This window comes from Lucilia cuprina, chromosome 4, assembly GCF_022045245.1.
Source record: "Lucilia cuprina isolate Lc7/37 chromosome 4, ASM2204524v1, whole genome shotgun sequence".
Lineage (NCBI taxonomy): Eukaryota > Metazoa > Arthropoda > Insecta > Diptera > Calliphoridae > Lucilia > Lucilia cuprina.
This window is the reverse complement of record NC_060952.1, coordinates 94771670-94779332: the sequence shown is the minus strand read 5'-3', so window position 1 is coordinate 94779332 and position 7663 is coordinate 94771670. Positions and strand designations below refer to the sequence as shown.

The following is a 7663-nucleotide window of genomic DNA, read 5'->3' as shown; positions in this document are numbered from 1 at the left end:
GTTCTGTTCTAGTTCTGTTCTAGTTCTGTTCTAGTTCTGTTCTAGTTCTGTTCTAGTTCTGTTCTAGTTCTGTTCTACTTCTGTTCTAGTTCTGTTCTAGTTTTGTTCGGTTCTAGTTCTGCTCTAGTTCTATTCTAGTTCTGTTCTAGTTTTGTTTTAGTTCTATCCTAGTTCACTTCTAGTTCTGTTCTAGTTATATCCTAGTTCTGTTCTAGTTTTATTCTAATTCTTCTCTTGCTCTGCTCTAGTTCAATTCTAGTTCTGTTCTAGTTAATTTCATAATGAAAATGTCATCAGAAAAATATTAAAAAACATAAACTTTTCATTGTAATTACACTTCAAAAATTTTTGTGGTTTTAACTTATACATACATAGATTTAAGTATCCTTCACATCACCATCCATGTACTTATACTTATAGAAAATGTCGACTTTTTAGTCTTGTCTGCTAGTGTTTATAGAGTTTATCAACGGTCATAATGCCTGAACTAAGACGGATGTGTGTGTGAAATCTACTTCATTTGTATCCTGTTTAGCTTGATACCTGTCTAGATAGTAGCTACTACTGGGGATGCCTTTAAGCATACTTTACTGTTAAGTTCTAATTCAAAAAAAAAATACTACCACTATTTAAGTACTAGAAATAACTGAAAATAACCAAACTGTGGAAGAAGAAATGAACAAATTCTGGAAAAAAAAATTTTGTCTTCTTGTTTGAGGTTTGACAAGAGAATAGTTTATAATGCAGAGAAGAGAAAAAGTTTAGAAACCAATAAGACCATTACTATGAATAAGAAAATGATTCAAAATGTGCCAAAGTTTGTTCTACCCTGGCGACTACATAATTCAACTCCTGTTGTATTTGTAGCTTTTTCAGGTAGTTCTAGAATATGAGTTGTTAATAATAATACCTTAAAGTAAAAACCACTTCACTTTGTTAAAATTCTTGTGAGGTTTTTCTTTTTTATTATACTTTTGTTAGAAATCTAAAGAATTTTAGCATTTTTTAAGTTTAACATAATTGCAGGAACAGAACTCAGCAGTTTTTTAAGAAGCCAAAGTATCATTCCTATTGGCAAAGGTATTTCGTCAATTGGTATACACGAGTAATGCAAAGGGTAGTCAATTGTCTCTTTAGTGTTTTCTGAGTAATTTAAAAAGTGGTATGTTACTTAAGTAATTTAACATAACCCCTTTATGACTTTAGGGTTAAGTATTCTGACCACTGCAACCAACCAAAACGTTGGAATGAATAAAAAGCCAAAGAAAACTATAACCAATCCTTTAAGAAATAAAAATAAAAGAGTGAAACAGGATAATAAAAGATACAAATTTTAAAACTATTAAAACTTAAACCAAAAAATACAAAAAATTTAAAGAGAAAAACCAAAAAATAGTTTTAAATTAATGATTTTTACATTTCATCTAAACAATGACAAGAAAAAATCTATCTTCATCAAAATTTTAAGGAGTAGAACAAGAGATTGGGGTATAAACCTAAACCACATTAAAATTAGATATATTATTAAGAAAGAATTGTTTTCCATTTATTTTAAAACAAGATTTAATAACAATTGTAATAAATTTTCTTCAATTTATTACAGAAATATAAAAAACAAACTTTCATATCAATTGATTCTTTTTTATGGCAACCATAATCAAACTGTTGCTGCTTCTGAAAAAAAGGACAAGGAAAAAAATTCAAACATTTGCCACAATGCAAATGTTTAACAATTCATTGGCAAATAGTGGAGGTGGTACTAAAATGGCAATGAATTGCTGATTTAGCAAATTTTTACTACTTATTTTTTTGTTCCTTTTTTTAAGTCATAAAATATTGCATGATAAAATTTGATTATCAAATATTTACTTGGAAATTGCAAATATACGATAAGGTGGGTGGATTTTCTTATAGTAATAAAACTGAAAAGAGAATTTTATTAAGAAAGATTTTAATATTTAATAGTGTGTTCTATTTTTCTGAGAGGGGCGAAATGGAAGAAACAAAAAAGATTTCTAAAATAAAAACATTTTTAAAACATAAAAATTCCCCAAATAGAGCTCAATCCATAGTCTACAGGTGAGTACAGTTCAATCCATAGTCTTGACTATAGATCAAGCTATAGTCTTGACTATAGATCAAGCTATAGTTTTGACTATAGATTAATCTATAGTCTTGTCAATAGACCAATCTATAGTCTTGACCATAGATCAATGTATAGTCTTCACTATAGATCAATGTATAGTCTTCACTATAGATCAATGTATAGTCTTCACTATAGATCAATCTATAGTCTTGACTACAGATCAATCTATAGGCTTGACTATAGATCAATCTATAGTCTTGACTATAGATCAGTCTATAGTCTTGACTATAGATCAATCTATAGTCTTGACTATAGATCAATCTATAGTCTTGACTATAGATCAATCTATAGTCTTGACTATAGATCAATCTATAGTCTTGACTATATATCAATCTATAGTCTTGACTATAGATCAATCTATAGTCTTGACTATAGATCAATCTGTAGTCTTGACTATAGATCAATCTGTAGTCTGGATTATAGTCTTCTATAGTCTGCCTGATCATTCTATTGTTGCGGCTTTTGTTGTGCATTTTAAAGATTTGACACCAAAAAAATTTCTAATCGCTATCCATTGTGTGAGCAGAGAAGAAACGTAATATTTGCATATGCAAATACCATAACAGTGGGACCTCTTAAAAACTATTAAAAACTGTATGGGAAAAAATTTAATTTGTTAAGAGATTTAACAATATTTTTTACTTTTGAAATAAAGCATTTTTTCTTACACTAAATTTTTCGAAAAGTTCTTTTTAACTAGAGTTTACTGTTTTAGAGTTGAACATTTTTGAACAAGCATTTTTGTATATGCAATTTCTTTTGCATATGAATGTTTAACTACAATTTCTTTTGTAGGAATTATTAGAATTTTTGAAAAATATTTCTTTGTTACGATGTTTTTTCGGTCTTAATAGAGGTAATGTAAAAGAAAATACAACATTTCTGAGATGGGAATGTTTGCTGTAAGCTTAAAAATCTTTTATAACCTTTCCCTACTTTTATTAAATTTATATTATCTTTAGGTTACTGTGTCACTTTATTACAGTAAAAAATTATCGACAAAAAAGATGTATGTATAACTTGAAAACATCAAGAAATAAAAAAGAAATTAACAATTTTTTTTGCATATATTTGTTCTCCTGGAAATTTTTTTCCATTCATTTAAGTCATCCATTGATTCATTCTTTCTTCCTTCATTCATTCATTTTCCTCTTTTTAAGCAATCATTCAATTGTATATTAAATTGTTACACATAGAATGTAAAATGCAGCAGAAGTAAAATATAAAAAAATACAGAAATACTAAATAAATAATGAAAAAAAAGAAATATTCATCAGTTTCAGTTGCTGGTTCTCGATACGGCTCTGTTGCTCTATTTATCCCCTTTATACGAATTTTTTTAAATGCATTTGGAATATTTTCTTGTTTTTTTTTTTTTTTTTTAAAAACTACAGGAAAAAAGTTGACGACAAAAAAATTACTCATGTTTTGTATACTTTCAGGCATGATATATATGAATATAGAGAGAGACAGACAGACGGATAGATGGTTGCCTGGGCAAACATATAAATATAAAAATATTGAGAACAATTAACTAAATATAATTTAAATAAGGTAAAACTTAAATAAAAAATATATTATAATTAGTAATTTATAAAGCCTCAAGGTATGCTGTGAATATTAACCCTAAAAGTATACTACAGACAAACAAAGCACTTAGCGACCTCTATTAGAAAATTCTCCCAAAACCAAATGCCATTTTTCACCATGATACTTATTCAAATCTTGTACAGTATTTTCTTGTCGAAAAAACTACCTTCAGTCTCATTCTTTTCTCATTTATTCTTCTGTAGTTTTGTGTCAAATTCATCTTTCATTTTAGAAGTGTTTTTTATTATTTTCTTCTTCTAAAACTACGACCAGAGTATTTCCAATTCTATTAAGAGTTAAATTTATAAATAGCTTTACAATAGTGATTGTTACAAAAAAAATGTGAACGCAAAAAAATGTTAAATTGATTTACAAAAAAAAACACGTTGAAAAAAAAACAGACAAAATGTTGAAAATTTATTACATGAAAGCAGGAAAATTGAAATGAATTGGAATTGAATATTTTACGAGAGAAGAAACTGAAAGAAAGGGGGAAATAGAGTTAATAAATTGAAGGTAATTTAGTGGTAAAACTAACAAAGGGGAAAGAGAAAAATCACAAAAAAAATAAATAAAGTAAAATTCAAAAGTTTGGAAAATTTTTTCTAAAATTTAATTAGGAAATTGGTACAAAATTGTGTAAAAATATAAAATGGTTGGAAAATTTTGCAACAAATTTTAATAAAAAAAAAAAATTCTATTAAATGGCAAATTTTTAGAAAATTGTTTTTAAATAGGAAATTTTCACAATTTTTCTTTTAAGTAAGAAATTTTTAGGAAGATTTTTCTTTAAATAAACAATTTTTAAAAAAATTTCTTTAAGTAAAAAAATTTTGGAAAATTTTTCTTTTAATGGTAAATTTTTGAAAAATTTCCTTCAAAGAGCAATTTTTGGGAAACCTTCTCTCAAATAGTACATTTTTGAAAATTATCTTTTAAAGAGCTATTTGAAGGAAAATTTTGGGAAAAAAACAAATTTTGAGAGATTTTCCTTTTCCTAATAGTAAATTTTGAAAAAAAATCCTTAAAATAGTAAATTTTGGAAAATTTTTCTTTAATACGAAAAATTTTGGAAAAAAAAATCCTTCAATAAGCAAAATTTTGAAAAATCTTCCTTCAAATTTGGGTATATTCTTTAAGTAGAAATTTTTGAGAAAATTTCCTTCGAATAAGAAATTTTGTAAAAATGTCCATCAAATTTTCGAAAATTTTGGGATATTTTCTTTTAAATAGAAATTTTTAAGAAAATTTCCTTCAAATAGAAAATTTTGTTAAAATTTTCTTCGAATAGTAAATTTTGTGAAATAGCAAAATTTTGGGAAAATTTCAAAATGTAATTTTTCTTCGTATATTAAATTTTTTAGAAATTTCCCTCAAATAGCAAATATTTAAAAAAATTACCAAATATTTAGAAAAATTTCTTTCAAAAATGAAATTTAAAATAAATATTCTTTAAATAGTAAATTCTCCTTTAAATAGATAAATTTAAGAAAATGTCCTCCGAATAGTAAATTTTGTAAAATTCACCTTCAAATAACAAATTTCAGAAAATTTTTTTCAAATTATAAATTTTGGAAAAAATTCCTTCTAAAAGTAAATTTTTGAAAAAATTTCGCTCAAATAATCAATTTTATAAAAATTTTAGAAAAATATATTTTATAAAAAAATAATTTTGGAAAAATTTCCCCCAAATAGCAAATATGCCGAAATATGCCAAATAGCAAATATTCAGAAAATTTCCCTTAAATTCTAATTTTCAAAAAATTTCCCTTAAATAGCAAAATTTTTAGAAATTTTTCTCTAATAGCAAATATTCAGAAAATTTCCTTTAAATTACTAATTTTCAAAAAATTCTCCCTTAATAGCAATTATTCCAAAAATATCCCTCAAATAGCAAATTTTCAAAAAATTTCAAAATTTACTAAAACTACAAAAAATTTGGAAACTACTACTTTTACTATTTATTATATTTATTTATACATTATTGTTTAATCTTTAACTCTTTCTCAAATAAAATGATAAAAAGGGAATCAATGAAAAACATTTATAAAAATACTTCCACCTTTTATTTCTTTATAACATTTGCTGAAATACATCTTAAGGGTTTAATTTTAAACTAAGGTTTCTTATGATATTCCTGCATCAATATGAAGAAAAAAGTTAAAGTTATATAATTCTTTCAATGCTAAACGACTAAATAACACTAAAAGCTTTTTGCTCTTTTTAAGGGAAATTTAGGAAAATACTTTAAAAAAAGGACGAATACTTTATGCCCTATAGCAAGGTGATTGTTGATGAAATAAAGTAAGAAAATTCAACTAAAAAACAAAAATAGGTAGAAAACTATATAAGTTACATACGAAAGGACCAACAAGTCTTTTTTGTGAAGGTGATATAAAGCAATTCTTACCATAATCACGTGTAAACCATTATGAATGAATGAGAAAAAGATAAAAAATATGAAGAAAACAACTTTCGTTTTATTTGTCTTTACAATGATGGTTCTTTGCAGGTTTGAAACTTACGAAAGGGAATAAGAAATTGTTACAATAGAAATAACAATAAAAAGGTTTTAAATCTATTTAATATTACCATAGAGATTTAACTACAAATCTACTCATTTTTCTATGTTTCTTATACTTTTAGTTGTTAGCTAAATGCTATTGGAAGGTTACAAGACAGACAGACAGACAGTACATGATAGGAAGGAAAAAGTATTAACACTCTCCCTACTGCGTGATTCCTAAGAAAATTTCTATATATTTTTTCTATATAAAACAAATGTTTTGTTTTCCTGTTTTTGGCTACTTTCTCCTTTAAATGCTTAAGATTTAGATTTAGTTTTTTTTTTTTTGAGGAAATTAAACAAAATGCATAACAGTTTAGTATGATAAAGAAAGATTGGTTATACGCCAAGGAGCAGTTAACAAAGAAAATAAATATAAATCCTCTCTAACTTGCAGCAACTGGGAAGAATATTTAAGATAAGCTTTTACAAATGGTTTAAGTTGGAAAATATTTACACAATAAGCAGCAATTTAAAATACTTAAGACTTTAATAAAAATTTGTTAATTTTAAGAAAATTTTCAAAATTTTTTTCAAAACTCTTAAAGAAATTCTTAACAAAACTAGAAAAACTAAATTTTTTGTGATAAAATCATCATGCTTTATTTGATTGTTAACATCCAGTAGAGAGTAGTTTTGTTAAGAAACAAATTTTGTTTCCTAAATGAAAATGTTGTGATCAACTAACACACTCCTAAACCTACATACATACAAAAATTCCAAAATTTTCATGTAGCTAACAATACAAATGAAATAGTGGATTCCAATGAAAGAAGCAAGAAATTTGAAGATAACAAAAAAAAAAAAAAACTTGGACAACAAAATACAATCAAGACATATAAGCACAAACATAGGCATTTACAAGAAGAATAAAAAAGCAATAACAACAACAACATAACAAAAACATTCATAACATTACAATATGTAAAATCAGTAGCAGTTCTTTGAATGAGTATTTTTGCACAAATTTTTTCGCATCTACATTTGTACAAACGAAAGGACTTCTTTCTAACTCAAACAACAATTACATTTCCTGTAACACAAACACTTAAGTGAATGTGTGTAGATTCATTCATATATCCCACACGAATACATTTGCTGAAATGAGAGACAACAAAAACAAAAAAACTTCTCTCAAAAACCCACTTGACTCTTAAGTAGTGTATAGTAGTTATTTTGCTCTCTCATCCTCATCATTCAAATAGGAAGCTTTTTTTATTCGGGACTAAACAGTTTACAGTGGCATAAAAAGCAACAGAACTAGAACTGAACTAGAAGTGAACTAGAACTGAACTAGAACTGAACTAGAACTGAACTAGAACTGAACTAGAACTGAACTAGAACTGAACTAGAACTGAACT

At 25.9% G+C, this 7663-nt stretch overlaps 1 protein-coding gene across 6 annotated transcripts in view; it reads left to right on the top strand.

Annotated features, from left to right (window-relative positions):
* LOC111676401 (putative protein TPRXL) overlaps window positions 1-7663 on the top strand; it is a 179725-nt gene that overhangs the window by 89054 nt on the left and 83008 nt on the right. The gene's annotated exons all lie outside the window — the stretch shown is intronic.